The 16425-nt window shown below is 43.3% G+C and overlaps 1 protein-coding gene and 1 pseudogene across 8 annotated transcripts in view; both read left to right on the top strand.

The window, feature by feature from the left end:
• The window catches only part of DNAJC6 (DnaJ heat shock protein family (Hsp40) member C6), a 166132-nt gene that overhangs the window by 95609 nt on the left and 54098 nt on the right, over positions 1-16425 (top strand). Inside the window, exon 1 of one of the 7 annotated variants that reach the window (XM_082453396.1) lies at positions 3373-4986. The exons of the other annotated variants lie outside the window; for them this stretch is intronic. The gene's annotated coding sequence lies outside the window, so the exon portion shown is untranslated. Of the gene's footprint in view, positions 1-3372; positions 4987-16425 lie in introns of those variants that run through there. 7 annotated transcript variants of the gene reach the window in all.
• Positions 9888-10768, top strand: LOC309657063 (26S proteasome non-ATPase regulatory subunit 9 pseudogene; annotated as a pseudogene). Its single transcript has one exon. The product of its transcript is annotated as a 26S proteasome non-ATPase regulatory subunit 9 pseudogene (transcript).

The raw sequence follows: 16425 nt of genomic DNA, 5'->3' as shown, positions 1-16425 counted from the left end.
GTCACTTGAGATAATTTCTCACTATATGTTTACATCATCAATTTGGTGCTTAGTTGGATTAATTTGCTTCATTTTGCTTTCACTTTTTATGGGTTATTTTTATGTTCTAATTGTGTAGAATATTTACGTAGTTCCAAATTCAAATCTATAAAACAAGTTGTATTCAAAGAATTTCGGCTTCTATCCCTGTCCCCTATACCCTGTTTCCTGCCTCATAGGTAGTTTTGGGTTTATCTTTTCACTTTGTAAATATAAGTGTGTGAGTGGTGTGTATATAAAAATATATCCCCACCCCCCATGTCTCCCTCCATTTTCTCTTAAAAAAAAGAGAAGCGGAAGCTCTACACACATTTTGGATTCTGGACAAAATTTGAAGGCAGCACAGACAGTGTTTTCTGAGAGATTGAATGTGAGATATGAGAACAGGGTCATGGTCAGCACCCTGGGGCATGGCCTCATCAGCTGGGAATGGAATCATCTGTCCAGGTGGGCCTGGCTAGCCTTACTCATCCTCGTAGACTCTGTTCAGCTGTCCTTGCCCTCAGGTGCTCTCCGCTGGGCTCCAGTGATACCCAGTGCATAACATTGTCCTTTCCTCACAGTATATAGTTTTTTGTGTATGTTTGCCTGAGCAGCTTGAGGGCAGGGACATGGTTTCTTCTGTTTTCCCACCACCTGCCACAGAGCCTTTTACACAGTAGGAGCTTAGTAAATACATGAATAAAAGACTAGACCGGGACCACACTAGGTTCTTTTACAGGCATTCATCTCTGATCTTCAGAATAACCCCATAAGGTAGATACTGTTATCCCATTTTACAGATGAAGAAACTGAGGTTCAGAAAGGTCTAGGCGGCTTTATCTAAAGAAACAGCTAGTAAATTGCTGAGCTAGAGTTTGGACCCAGGTCTCTCCGATGCCAAAAGAACACAGTCCCAACTGTTGTCTAGGTAATTTCATTCAACAAATGGTTGTGTGAGACTGTCCACATTTTGCCTTTATTAACTGTGTGACCTCAGCAAGTAAGATAGCCTCTCTATATCTGTTTCCACACCTACAAAATATAAGATAGCAGTAATACGTACCTCATAGAGTTGTAAAGCATTTAGAACAATGCCTGGTACAGAGTAGGCTCTCAAATATGAGCCTATTTTAGTTACTGTTTGTCATTTTTAGTAGCGGAATACTGGAGTACTCTTACTACCACTGTGTCCACAGCTCTATGCTCTGCACTGTGTATGCAGTCTTGTCTAACCCACCCAGCTTGCCTTCAAGGAGCTTACAGTTATAAAGGCAAGATGCAGATGTTTAAAGGTTACAAAAAAGGGCAGCCAGGGAGAGATGAGTCCCTTTGAGATTAATGCCAAGTACAGAGAAAGAGGACAGAAGGAGCTTGCAGCTGGCCAGCCTATTACATAACAGCCCTCACCAGGTCTTCCTGGACAGAAATAGAAAACAGAAGCCATGATGGAGATTGGGATGCTTTTTGTTTGACCAGTGCCACCCTTTAGTGGCAGTTTAAACTTCAGCTCCACGTCCAATTTGGTGGGGTCCTACCAGTGCCTTGCCCTGTAGCACAAACCACAATTTAATAATCACGTTTTAGCGAGTCTGTGAATCATGGAGTCTCCGGTGTTATGGGACCTTAGGGAGCAGCTAATTCTACCTCCTCATTTTACAGAGGAAGAGGCTTTGCCCAGAGGGGGAAAGCCGTCTGCTTCAGGGTACACTGGAATTTGGAACTGAACTCCTTTGGTTACTCTCATGAGTCGGATAATACAGATTCCCAAATGCCTGGACTCATGCCTGGGAGGGAGTGGACTCAAGTGTGTAGGTGTGTGGGGAGAAGAGACGTTGGCTCTACTCACGTGCTGCCCCCCACCATCCTGGGCGAGTCCAGGCTTCTACACTTGTGACAGTGGCTGCTGAGGGAAGAATTGGGTGTCTCGGACGTAGGCATTTCTGTTTTTTTTTTTTTTTTAGAGGGAAGGATTATTTATTTATTTATTTATATATTTATTTATTTATTTATTTATTTATATTTGGTTGTGTTGGGTCTTCGTTTCGTGCGAGGGCTTCCTCTAGTTGCGGCAAGCAGAGGCCACTCTTCATCGCGGCGTGGGGGCCACTCTTCATCGCGGTGTGGGGGCCATTCTTCATCGCGGTGCGGGGGCCACTCTTCATCGCGGTGCACGGGCCTCTCACTATCGCGGCCTCTCTTGTTACGGAGCACAAGCTCCAGATGCGCAGGCTCAGTAGTTGTGGCTCACGGGCCTAGTTGCTCCACGGCATGTGGGATCTTCCCAGACCAGGGCTCGAACCCGTGTCCCCTGCATTGGCAGGCGGATTCTCAACCACTGCGCCACCAGGGAAGCCCACGTAAGCATTTCTTGCGTCTCATTTATATTGGGCAAGGTCATCTTGGGGCTCTTTCAGAGGTACAGCCACCCATGCGCTTTGGCAATTGTACTGAGACCTCTGCTCTTCTCTCTAACGGGGAAATGAAGAATAGGATGGTGGGAGGGCATGGGATTTAGGGCCAGGCAAACCTGCTTTGTGTCTCACCCTGCTGTTCGTCAGATACGTGACCTCTGCTGCCGTCGCTGGGATGCTTGTACACATGACTGGTGAACAGGAGGGTCAAAATCTGAGCAGCTGCTGACCCTAAAGAGGGCCTGTGCCTGTCGGGTGGGTGGGACTGGGCAGCAAGAAGAGACAAATTTAGGAAAGAGCATCTTTTGTTTTTTTTTAACTGAAATATATTTGACATATAACAGTATATAAATGTAAGGTGTACAACAGGTTGATTAGATACGTTTATATGTTGTAATATGATCACCGTTATAGCGTTACTTAGCACCTCCATCACGTCACATAATTATCATTTCTTTTTTGTGGTTGAAATGAAGATCTAGTCTCTTAGCGGGTTTGATGGTTATAGTACAATAATGTTGTCTGTGTTCGCTACACTGTGCATTAGATCACTAGGACTTATTTACCGCTCATTGCTAGTTTGTACCTTTAAACCTCAGTCCTATCCCCCCACCCTCCAGACCCTGGTAATCACCGTTTCACTCTCTGTTTTTACAAGTTTGGCTTTTTTAGATTCCACATATAAAGAGCCTCTGAAGGCGCTGCCCCCATCCCGGTGCGAGACCACCTAGTCTGCACAAGGGACCATGAGTGGAGCTGGGCCTCCGCTCTCCTCTCCTGCCTGCTAAAGACTCAGCATGTAGTTTTCATTCATTTGTGCCTTCCCAGCAGGTGATGTTTAGAGGTTTCCCCTTCTTAGGATCTGGTCTTAAAAATATCCTTACATCATATACAGAGCAGACATCACGGGACCTGGCTTCTCTATTCCGGCAGTGCTTGCTGGTTTGATTGTTTCCCTTTATGTTTTAAGCTTTTAACTAATATGAAAAATGTCATGAGAAGATCACAGGCTTTGGAGGGAGGGAGGCAGATCTGGGGAAGAGCCCTGGCTGTGTGACCGTATCTGTGTCTTGGGTCCTCAGTTTGCTCATCTGTAAATGGGGGATGATAGAGCTTACTTGGCAACATGATTGTGAGGATCAAATGAGACAATGGATTTAAAGCCTGGAGTCCCAGTTCCTAGCAATCAGAAGGTGAGTAGTGAATGATAACCACTGCCATTATTACCAGGCAGCACTTCAAAGCAATTGCAGTTGGTTTAAGAGTGAAGTGGTGCTCTTGGTTTCTCGGCAGATTTAATTCCATTTGATTTCAGCGTCCTATTTTGGACTGTTTATACCTTGGTAGGCAACCTGCTGGGTGCTTGGTACAGACATAAATTAAGCACTGTCTCTGTTCTCACTAAGCTTTTCTTGCACATTAATTTGTCTATTTGAAGCTTCCAACAAAAGCATTCCCGCACCCCTCCCAATAATTCTAAATAACTCTGTTCTGTTGAAGGTTAGTTTGGCCCTCAAGCCTTGTGGGATTTGAGGATGACTCACCTTCCTAATTTTGTCTCCCACCCTCTCTAACACACTCTCTACATCCTCCCAATTCCTTGAGGAAACAGCATGATATCCTGGTTCCAGTATGTTCTATAATCAATGCCTTAGACACGTTGCACACCATCCTTCCTTCTCTATAGTGAAGAGTGTGATACCCATCTCAGTGTTGGGTGAGGATTCACGCCTGTGAATCTTGGTTCTGAGAGCGGGTAGCCTCACATGGACAAGACCGAAGGAAAGAGAAGAGACATACTGGAATCTGCATCTGTCAAATGGCAAGGAGAGGCAGAAGCTGCCTTGAACGCAGGGAGGCCCTGGGTGCACAGTGATTTGTCTGTGCCGTTTGTGGTGCCATTTCTGCAGCTTGCAGAAGAGAAGAAGCCACACAGCTCTTTCCTGTTCCCCTCCTCCCCTCCAAGCTCCTTATAATAGTAGATGATGGCAAATATGGGATGATGATAATGGCTACTTCTTATTGAGCACTTGTGTATGTGTGTGTGTAAATATATATATATATATTTTTTAGTTAACGGTAATCTCAAAACTGAGCCTCTAAGAGGTTACATGGCACCCTTGAGCATGGAGAAGACAGGAAGGTGGCTGAAATGGTGGTGGTGGCCCCTCCAAAGCATGACTGATGGTTGGGGAGCTAGTATGCCAGGGAAACAAAGTCTGTCTCCTCGGCAACACCCAATGTTTGGCTTTGTTGTCATTGGTGCGTTCCAGTTATCTTCATGTGGGTGAAGAAACAGGTCTCAGAAAATTTAATCCAGCTGGCCGTTCTATGCCCAGAATTCAGTGAAGTCCATGATTTCCAATTAATGGGCCTTCATGCCAAGATTGAGGTCATATCATTAATCTTGCTTTTATTTTAGGATTTCCACTGTCATGATTTACAGTGCGGCCCAGCCAGTCGTGTCAGGATTATTGGAGCATAATTAAGCCAGAAAGACAGCCAGACCAGCGAGTTAACACGGAGCCAGGGAGGGACCCCCTTCCTTTGCTTGGTAAGCCTGCCTCAGGCAGCATGGGGCCGCATGTGAGGATTTTCATCTGAGGACCATTTCCTGCATGTCTGATCTCTGTGCAATTCAAATCCCCATACGATAAAAAAACTCCAGACAAGGAAAGGATTTCAGAGTCCCAGTTGGTGATCCATTGTGTACTATGTTCTAGTTAATTCAGTGCCACCACATACACCTCCATGTCAAGTTACCATTTACTAAGTGGTAAATGTAACAGTGTGCTTTTTACAGATGGTGGATTTAATCTTTGTGATGATTCTGTGAGGAAGGTATCATAGGCTTTCTCTTTGCATGAGAAAAGAGAAATATATATCTATATATTATTATAATATATCTATTATATACAGATAGTAAGTGGCCTTTCCACTGAATGGATGGAAGAATTTGGCAGTTCCTAGATGCAGACCATTCCCAAGTGCCTGTTTCCTTCCCTTTCTTGTGGTTGTTCTGCTCAGGATGATCTCCTCCACTTTCCCACAGGAGAATAAGAATATAGGCATGTATAGGAAAATACTCTTTATGATTGCCTTCCAGGTGATAGATGTTTATCTGTCATTATCTTGTTTAAACCCTACCGCGTACATGGAAGGAAGATACTATCTGCCCCCATTTTACAGTTGAGGAAACTGAGGCTTAGATTAATTAGCCTGCCCATTGATATACAGGTAGGAAGGAAGGAAGGTCAGTGTCATTAATCCAGGTCTGCTTATTTGCAAAGCCTAGGTCCTTTCAATTACATCATGCTGGTACCAAATGCTTCTTCTCTTTTCTCTGGTTTTCCAGCAGTGCTTATTGTTGAGTTGAGACTCTTTGGGACAAGTAACACGTGGAGGGGCATTTTTTGAGTGGAGGGGGTCTGAAGAGAGGCTAGAAACCAACCTACTACCCAGCAAGTAAAGGTATGCCCTTGAGCTTTAGCTCACATCTGCTATGTGCCTAGGCCAGACCCAGGTGTCTCCCATCATTGCCTTTGATTAAATTTGCTCGGTGTTTGGTTTTTCCATGTGAGAGGGTACTGGTGAGGCCTTTATGAGAATGTCTCCCAGACAAGTCCATGCCAGAAGCTTTGTCCCGAGACCAGTGAAATGAGGAGTTGAGGGTTCTTTCTGCACTTTGGTAGCAGGTTTTCCTCCGATTGCTTGCTGTGGGGTTTGGTTTTGTTTCGTGGTTGTTTTTTGTCTCAGGATTCACTTTCAGAGTATTTCCACATCCCCTGTTTAGTTAGCATTTAGGTGTATCCTCACTCGGAGTTCACTGATCCGCACTGAGTATTTTTATGCTCCGCACGACTTACTCCAGAGACAGCGCATCAGAGATTCCTACTAATACATTTATCTGATGATTAGATGCTGAAGGTACTGCCTTGAAATTCCCTTCAGGTGTCCTCGGATGGAATTCTGGCTTTTTTTTTTAAACTTTTTTTTTTTAAATTTTTATTTATTTATTTATTTTTAATTTATGGCTATGTTGGGTCTTCGTTTCTGTGCGAGGGCTTTCTCTAGTTGTGGCAAGTGGGGGCCACTCTTCATCGCTGTGCGCGGGCCTCTCACTATCGCGGCCTCTCTTGTTGCGGAGCACAGGCTCCAGACACGCAGGCTCAGTAATTGTGGCTCACGGGCCCAGCCGCTCCGCGGCATGTGGGATCTTCTTCCCAGACCAGGGCTCGAACCTGTGTTCCCTGCATTAGCAGGCAGATTCTCAACCACTGCGCCACCAGGGAAGCCCGGAATTCTGGCTTTTGAAATGTGTCCTGAAGTGTGTGTGTGTGTGTGTGTGTGTGTGTGCGCGCGCGCGTGTGCGTGCGCTATCCCTGGGGAATTCCACTTGTCTGAGGCAGCATTAATCTGCTCTGTGAAGGGCTTCTTAGAAATCTGCTGATAACCGTTTTTTGTCATTTGTTATGTCAGTGTGAGGACCAAATCCCACAGGCAGTTATACAGAGAGCAGGCAAGAGTTCTTACTCTTTTGCTTGACCTTCAGACTTTCTGGGATCCGAGGACTACTCAACTTCCCAGGCTCACTTCCCTCCTTTCTCTAACACACCCTCTGCATCCTCCCAATTCCCTGAAGAAACAGCATGATATCCTGGTTGCAGTATGCACTATAGTCGGTCTCTTAGACAAATTATTTACCATCTCAGTGTCCCTCTCCTCCCTCTCCATTTAGTGGACACTGTAAAACCCATCTCTCAGTTTTCTTAGCCTGGTCCCCAGAACAGTTGTAACTGGTGCTCAGGTATGGTTCTTTTCCTTCTTATATATGTCCTTGACTTGTTGGTCTCTTGGTATGTGCTTTCTCTCTTCCCTCAGCCTGATATGTCCTTCAGCCTATTTCTACCCAAACTGCAATTCAAATACCACCTCTTCCATAAAGCCTTCCTCTTTCCTACTTCCAGCAACCTGCATCCCTCTCCTCAAGCTGGAAATAAGCTCCTCTGAACTCCTGTTCACTTTATATGCACGTATATATATAATAATACTTGGCAAGTCTGAGCAAGAGAAAAGCAGTTAACAATTACAGTGCAGCTCTGTGAGAGATTTAGAGAAAAAATATTCATGACTCAGAAGACTGCTTTTCACTGTTAAGTGGGAAAAATGGCAGGTCCAAACTATATATAGTATGATCTTATTTTTGTGTACCTGTGCATAGAACACATAATATATATGTGTGCATGTGTGCACAAACACACAGGACTAAAAATGCGAGGATGTACATTTCTCTAAAACGTTAACAGTGGTCACCCTTGTTTGTTTCTTGGTTTATTTTCTTCTCTGTTTTAATTCCATTTTCTTTGGTTTTAGTGGACCTCACGTGCAGAGAAGTGACTTAATCATACTGCTTTGCAGTCTTTACATTGCACAGGCCACTCTCTGGTTTTATCCTAGATTTTCTTTTTTTCTCCTTTCATCCCCCATCCTTTCCTCTTTTCTATTTGCTTTCTTCCTAATGTTCTTGATGGGTGTCCTTAGATGTGCCCAGATTTTCCATATTAAATATGAATGACCTCTGCAGTATATATATTATTCTATAATAAAATACATATTATATAATGTTATATAATAAAATATATAAAAATAATATATATAACATATACACATATATAATATATATATACTGTATTTTAATCTGAACAAAAACCTTTTTTACAGTAGAAACTGGAATGCATATTTGTTTAGTACTTCCTTTCCCCCTTTCCTTCCCTCTCTCAACTTCACAGTCACACACACACACACACACACAAATGAAGATATCTTGACCAGTTGTACCCTCAGATCTAAAATTTTAGAATTCTTTATTATATCTGTTTGTTGATGCCTGTCTTGAGCTCTGTGATACATGGCTATACATAGCGTTTTCTCTGAATTGTCTCAAGTAATTGAGCCAGGTTCCTAGTTCTTAGCACAGCACAGAGCTTTAGGAGAGAATGGCTGTGGCAATGGGGACAGTCTTATGGGAGCATGGATGGTAATTCGTGGTGATTCCTGCGTTTGTCTTGTCTTCCCCCACTCTGGACTCTATTGGTGAGTATGGCAAGAGGGACTCAGGCTTTGGAGTTAGTGCTTTGTGTGTGTGTGTGTATGTGTACACCCGTACATATATATGTGAATACTTATTGAAGGTTTACATTATAAATATGTGTAGTTTATTATATGTCAATTTTATATATGTCAGTAGAGCTGTATTTTAGAAAAGTTAATCATATTAATGCTTTGTGGAGAATGATTTGGTCTTTGTAGTGTATCCGTGTGAGGCATGGGAATATGTTACTAATATCCCGTTGAGTTTTGAAGTGTTATGAGCCTGGGTTGCTTCCTCTCAAGATTCAAGCAGAACTTCCACCTCTGTGGTTGAAGGTACCCGACTGTGACTGACAAAATGAAAAAAGCACGGGTCTTGGCATCATATAGGCATTTGTATATCCTAGCTAAGAAACCTTGTGTGAATGAATCTGCCTCTTTGAGGCCCACTTGCCTTATCTGAAAAATAAGAGCAAAAATATCTGTCAGTTTTACTGTGTGGGGTATTGTATGTTCCTAGCATGATGCTTAGCATGTAGTAAGGCTCCTCTGGCATATGTGCAGCATATGTGTGTGTGTATATAGTATACATACATCTACTCTGAGCTTGTAAACAACAAACAATATCCGTCCATGACAGTTGCTGCTCCTTTGGAGAGCAGCGGTGGGATCTTTCTCTCAGAAGTCTGCTACAGTGGCAGCTCTAGAATTTCCATCTAGGAGTCGCTAAGAGAGGACAATCTTATTGGAAGGAGGGAGGGTGAGAGACTCCTCATAGAACTTCATTTGCATAACAAACAGTGCTTTCCTAAGATGCTCGGGTATCTGGGAGTTGTTTGGGAGGACTGTTAGAGTTCTCAGTCACCTTTTGAAGCCTCTATTGCCTCCCCTCTCCCCATTAAATAGAACCAAAATGGTGAAAAGAAGATTTTTGCTTGATTTTTTTCTTGGTAGTATTCTTTCAGCAGGACTTCAGTTCTTTGCTATCTCTGTCCTCTGATGGACAGGGTCAGATAACACTGAGGGCGTTTTCTCTGTTCCAGGCCCCAAGACTAGTCATTAGAGGGAAATGTCATAGTCCATTTAATGCAATTAAAGCCCTGACCTTTTGGTTAAAGAAAAGAGGAAAAAAATGTGATGGTCCCTCACTTCCTGGAGTTGAGAGGCCATGTGGTAGGCAGAAACTTCTCTGTTTCTTCAGAATTCCACTGAGTTCTGATCTCGTTAGATTTGATCATTATTATTTCATAAGGGGGAACCTCACCCAGAGAGAAAGGGACAGACATGAATGGAATCCTTCCCCCGTGTACACTTTCAGAGAGAAAGGTACAGACACGAATGGAATCCCTCCCGCTAGCACCAAAAAGGCATTGGGATGAACGAGCCACTGGTGGATTGCGAGGGCTACCCCCGGGCAGACGTGGGCCTGTACCGAGTCCGAACCGCAAGGCACAACATCGTCTGCTTGCAGAACGATCACAAGGCGTTGATGAAGCAGGTGGAGGAGGCCCTGCACCAACTGCATGCTCGCGACAAGGAGAAGCAGGCCCGGGACCTGGCCGAGGCCCGCAGGGAGGCCATGAGCCATGGCCTGGGCCAGAGCCAGGACCTCAGCCCCGCTCAGGCCTTCGCCATAGTGAACAGCATCAGCCCCGGCTCGCCTGCCAGCATCGCAGGTCTGCAAGTGGATGACGAGATAGTGGAGTTTGGCTCTGTGAACACCCAAAACTTCCAGTCGCTGCAGAACATTGGCAGTGTGGTCCAGCACAGTGAGGGGAAGCCCCTGAATGTGACAGTGATCCGCAGAGGGGAGAAATACCAGCTTAGACTCGTGCCAACACGCTGGGCGGGAAAAGGACTGCTGGGCTGCAACATTATTCCTTTGCAAAGATGATTGTCCCTGGGGAACAGAAACAGGAAAGCATATTCCCTTGCCCCAGACTTGGGTCTAGTGGGCATTTCCTCCTTCTCTTCTCTTCCTGAAGCTCAAGGATCTGGAAGAGGCTGGGAGCCTGAACTTCTAGGTGGTGGAAATGCTGTGGCCTCCCAGTGTGATCTCTTGGGATTAACGCATTGTTAAAAACTTGATTTGTGTTCAGCATCTTTTGCAAATTAGGTCATGGCCCTAAATGGGAATCCTCTGGATTGTGAGCAAGTGGGAGGGAGTTATTCTGGTAGGTGCTGATGTGACTTTATTCTTCTAGAAATTTTGTTTTTTCCCCCCAAATAAACAGTTTTACAGTGTTGATATGACCATGTTATCACCTCAACTGAATTTCCTGTGAACTTCTCAAACCAAAGCTCAGATGGGAGTTAGATCAGCCTCATAGAAAGTTGGGCAGAACAAACTAACAATTGTACTGAAGTCAAGATTTGACCAACAACATCTCTGGGACATCATCCTTTAGTGAATGGGGGTTCCAAACGCTCAGGCTGCACCTGCGTTTGCACTGCAGCAGTGCTGCTCTGGATACAGGATAATTGAATCTCCTGGCCCTGCCCTCGGATCAGCACTTTTGTAGACTGCTAAGGTGTGTTGACATTGCTGATGGGAACCAGCAGTGTGTGCAGAGCTGTCTTCTTGCAAATGCTGATTCCTCCTTCCTTCCTTTTATTTTCTCTCTTTAACATGGCAAAGTGAGTTTCAGTGATTCCTAGTGCCTCCGTGTTTTACTTTTTTTCTCTCTTCACCGTATCACAGTATTTTATCTCCACAGTTCTTGCAGACCACTTTCTGTTTCACAGGGCATCTGGCACATTCTACTGAGGCATGCTTGGGTTCCTCAGGACTGGATTTGCTTGGCTTAGATACAGATACCAGCTCGCCCTGACGGGAGTCAGTACCGGGTGTGTTTCCAGCCATGGGTGCTCATGCTTGACTGGAAAGCCTTCCTGTTGAGTGTCTGCCCCCAAACACCATGTACTCTAGCCGAATAGCCACGTGGATTTCCCCCCTTGTAGCCACACACGTGCTGTGTTTACCAGTGTTTGCTGTTTAAATTGTTTTTCTAATTCCACGTGTTTTCCAATCTTTTATAAGCCCTAGGCTACAATAAACACAGCTTGTCCCCCCCAAAAAAAAATAAAAAAATAAGGGGGAACCTCTTTATTTGGCCCAAGTGTTGCAGAGTAAAGATCTCCTAGACAGATCTGTTTCCCTGGCACATCATGAGTACTTAAGATATTTATTGAATCAAAGTAAGCAATATCCATGTATTGTTTTATATGAGAATTTACTGTGTAGAATTTGGATTGACAACTGTAGCCTGACTTCAGTGATCCGTGAAGGAACAAAATGTGTTACATCCATTTAGCTGGAGTTTCCCTAGCACTACCAGCCTGTTCGCGACCACTGTGCCTTGCCTTTATTCTACCAAAGTCAATTTTGGTCTCAGTTTGGTCTTCACTTTGACTCTATTTCTCATTCTTTCTACTCTTACCGTTCTTTTTAAATATCTTGGATCCTTTCGGAAAAGAGGAGCTAGAGATGGTTACTTAATTAGCTCCTCTTATCTGTCTGAGTATAAAAACTGTAGGCAGCAAATATAACCAGCTCTTGTTGAGTTTCATGAAATCTCCATCTCTTAGGCAAGCATGCTCAGTGGGTGCTGGATGATACAGTGCTACAATCAGAAATTCAGAGAAATGTGAGGAGACAGTGAAAGCATCTGGTTATATTTGCTGCCTACAGTTAGGCCAAGACCAAGTCTCTCCCAAGGTTGATCTGTTTGGTCTTCCTTGCCGCCTCTGCCATCTTCTCTCTGATTCTTATATTCTGCAGCAGCCCAGTTTCATGTGCATTTATTGAGTGTTTACTGTGTGCCAGGTATTGTGCTAAGGTATGGCACAATACCTTTTAGGAAGGTATGAGGAAGCATGAAACATTGTTCCTGTTATTGAAGACGCAGAGTTGCTGGGATTAAGGTGAGTGGGTCAGACCCATTCACAAATAATTCTGTGTCTGTCAGACTGCTCCACATCCTACGATGGAGGTGCAAAGTGAGGTGAGAGAATGGGGACAGGAGAGACAAAGTTCTTAAGAAAGACTTCAGGATGGGGAGGTGAGTAAGAGCAGAGGCTTTGGATCCAGCCAAACGTAGATTCACTCTCATTCTGCCATGACTGTCACTAAACTTTACCAAAGCCTCCGTTTCCTCAGTGGGACACCCAAGGGCCACTGTGCTTAGTGTGAGGGTCTAATTCAGTAGCGTGTGGAAACTACTTAGCAGAGTGCCTGGAGTATGTGCTTAACAGATGACCTTTTTACAATGATGATACAGTCTCAAAGAATTTTAGAACTGGAAGGGACTTAGGGAATCATCTAAATTCATTCCCCTGTTTCTACCTTCTTTGAGACCCTGAGTCTGTGATTCTGTTATGGCCACATCGCTCAGGAAGGAGCTGGGGTTGCTCCTCCCATCAAAGTCCTAAAAGTGGGTAAAGAAATACTGTACATACTAATTTGATGGTATCAAGAGTGATAATAAAATATTTAAAAACTGTCCTGATAATACAATTTAATGTATAAATATATATAAAATATAAAGTGTAGTCCCTTTTATTCTCTAAGCAAGCAAATACACACATGCACATATAATTGTTTACTATGTGGTAATATTTATAGCACACATTATTTATCATGCTAATGTCCCTCTTTTTTTGTTGAGTTGGGACATTCTCTAGAGTATCCTTGTCACTAGCTAAATGATCCCCATTTCCAAGTGATGGTTTGATGTAGGGAATGGCGTCAGATCCTTCCAGCAACATCCCTGTGAAGTTGACTCTCTCAGAGGCCCCGGTACCTTATTCCAGCTCAAGAAGGACTGAGTGTGTTATTGACTTGTCAGGGCTCTGATACACTTTGAGGGTCCTTCGTGGTTTGGACCCTCAAAGCCAGAACCATTGGCACCACCTGCTTTGTGGCCTGTACCTGCCAGCGCTGAGTGCCTTTGGAGCTGCTGGTGGATGCAGCACACACCCAGGCCTCTGCCCCCAGGGTTTGTTGAGCAACTGCCAGACTGGTCCATGTCTTGGGCCACTGCTATGCAATGTCATCAAGTGACTTGTAGTTTTTGTAGCTCATATTATGTGCCAAATAGTACAGAACTATTTCAGTATTTCAAAAGCCAGTATCCGTGAATCTGTGTGAACCTGAATATTAGTCGTGCAAAGAGCACATAATCGTTCCCCATATTAGGTACCAGATCGCTTCAAGATGGGAAGAGGAAACCCCAAAGCTATAAAGAGGTTCACCTCTGTTAAACACTCGTGATTCTGAACTATCAGAAGTGAAGAATTTACATGTGCTGTAGCGGAAGCTCCAGAAAGAGATTCTGTCCTTGTCGCACACGTCCCTATTGTCTGTCTTCATCAACTCTGAAACTGAACAGCATGGCCTTTTTTTTTTTTTTTTTGCTGAGGCTGCCTAACTCTGCTGGAGACAGCATTTTCATGGCTTTATTCTTTTCATTCCCCAGAGCCACCTTGTAGCTATCATTTATAAGTGTGCACAACACACCAGGCACTGTGCTGAGTTTATAGAACTTTGTCTTATATAATCCTCACTGCAATCCTATGTGAGATTCTATTGAAGCTTCCAATTTAAAGATAAGGATATCAAGACCTTGATCGGTTACTTAACTTTGCTAGGCTATATCTCCAGCTGGTAGCAGAAGTTGAATCTGAACCCCATATTTTGACTTAAACCCCGTAATTTGACTGTGGAGGCTTTGTCCCATGCCTAACCTCTTGTTTGGCATAGGGAGTGTCAATTTTTTTACTTAAATTTTTTTTTTCTGTGAAATTGTTATCTTTAATATAATACAACAACTCATTTACATGAGAGCTGAATTTCTAAGAATTAAAATAAAAATTCCTGACTGTTTTAGAAAATCTTACTACTTAAAAATCATGTTGACATACATGATCTCGTTTGATCCCTTTAACACCTTTTGACATGTAGAAAAGTTTTTTTCTTAACTTGTTCCAATTTATAAAGGGAGAAGCAGCCTTAAAGGAGTTAAATATCATGCTTAGGTTCACACAGATTTTAAGTGAAAAAACTAAGTCTCCAGTCTAAGGCCTGTCTCCCCAGAGTCCATCCTCTTTTCTCTAAGCTTCCCTGAACTGGGATGAATTGGGAATGAGGTGTAAGCAGTCTTTGATTTTAGAAGCCAAGGTAGTGGGCTTTTCCATGATAGATCTAGTTGTTATCCCCATGTTAACCATTTCTTGAATTGCGGGAAGCCAAGAGCTGGAAAATCTGCTATAAACAAGGATGATGAAGACTTCAGTGGCGATGACACTGGTTCTTTGTCCCCTGCCAAGTGTTGTGGAGAAGAAATAGTATTTTCCTAGTATAGGGGCGAATGGTACATCTCTGCAAGGTCCTTTTAGTTTTGGGAATTTCTCTTCTGCAATTGCCAACTTGGTAGAATCCAGGAATGGACATTTGTAGCTTTATGACACTTAAATAACTGCAGAGGAAAATGCCTTACTGGTGAAAAAGAACATGAATATGAAGAGATCGTGATGCCAAAATTCAGATTATCAGTTATCCCCCATACAGGCTGATCCTGAACACTATGGAGTAATAACTCATAATTACTAGAACTGAATGACAGAGACTTTCCAGGAATGGGAAAGCTGACGCTCTGTGGAGATGTCTTTGTGGAGGCCCAGAGGACCCACTGAGGTGGGCTGATGTCCCAAGAGCTTTAATTGTTGCCAAGAGTCCTTTGCCCCCTTTTCCCTGTTCTCAACGTACTGGATTATTTTACCAGAGCTGAGGCAGTTACTACCACAATGAAGCAGGGTCTCAGGTCTTAGAAAAAGTCAAGCACTGAAAAGATGTTCCTGGCATGTTCCCAGCCTGCTTGGAGTTAAAGATCCACACAGAGCTACTCAAGGGCTTATGGGCAACATCTACCTACATCTCATAGGCTGGGCTGAGAAACCGTTGTGACTGTGAACTATGATGACTTATGTACAGAGAAGGGAGGTCTCTACCTCTATTGAGGAAGGACAAATTGAATTTTAATGGCATATCACTTGGCTGTTGTCTTTATTTTACATAACATACTTTTAATTACAAACCTAATGAATGTAAATTACAGAAAGTTTAGAAATTACAATCCAACAACAAAAAATCACGTATCATTCTCCCACTTAGATATTATTGCTGTAATTATTTTGAAAATGTACCAGCTAAGAGCCTGGACTCTGGAGCAGCCAGCCTGCCTGGGTACAAATCCTGGCTTAGTAACTGTGGGACCTGGGGCGAGTCACTGATGTGTCTTTGCTTCAGTTTCCGCATGTGGAAAATGGAGAGAGCAATGGTATCTCCTTCACAGGGTGGTTGTGAAGATTAAATACTACCTAGAAAGAATTGAGATTGGTACCTGATACATGGTCGGCATTCAGTAAGTTTGAATTGCTGTTATTTTTATTTTGTGTTTATTAAATCATCTGAATTCTTTCTCTAAACTCAAATATTTTTCTTTTGCAAAAGTTAGATTGTACTGTGCATGTTTGTATGCTCTTTATCTTTCACTTAGCCTTTTGTTGTGAGCATCTGTATTCTTCTACAAAGTGATTTTAATAGCTAATTTAATAGCTAATAGCTAATTACATTGTTAGAGGTAATCAATTATACATCCTTTATTGTCTCTTGCCATTGTAAGCAGTACCTCAAGGAACATCTTTTTGGATAAATATTTACATACCTTCTTTTTCTTTTGATGACAGTACTTTATGGGGGAGCATCCTTTCTTAGAGGTTACCAAGTGAAATTATATGCAGCCTAGGATGCCATGAGCATATATATTGTATAAGCAGTGGGAGCATATGTGGGGAATGACCCCGGTGCGTTATGGACTTTCCAAGGCAAGGCTTTTGTCAATAT

Source organism: Balaenoptera physalus, assembly GCF_965194825.1.
Source record: "Balaenoptera physalus genome assembly, chromosome: 1".
NCBI classification, from domain to species: domain Eukaryota; kingdom Metazoa; phylum Chordata; class Mammalia; order Artiodactyla; family Balaenopteridae; genus Balaenoptera; species Balaenoptera physalus.
Note: the sequence above shows the minus strand (reverse complement) of the source record. Positions and strands in the feature narration are given on the sequence as shown.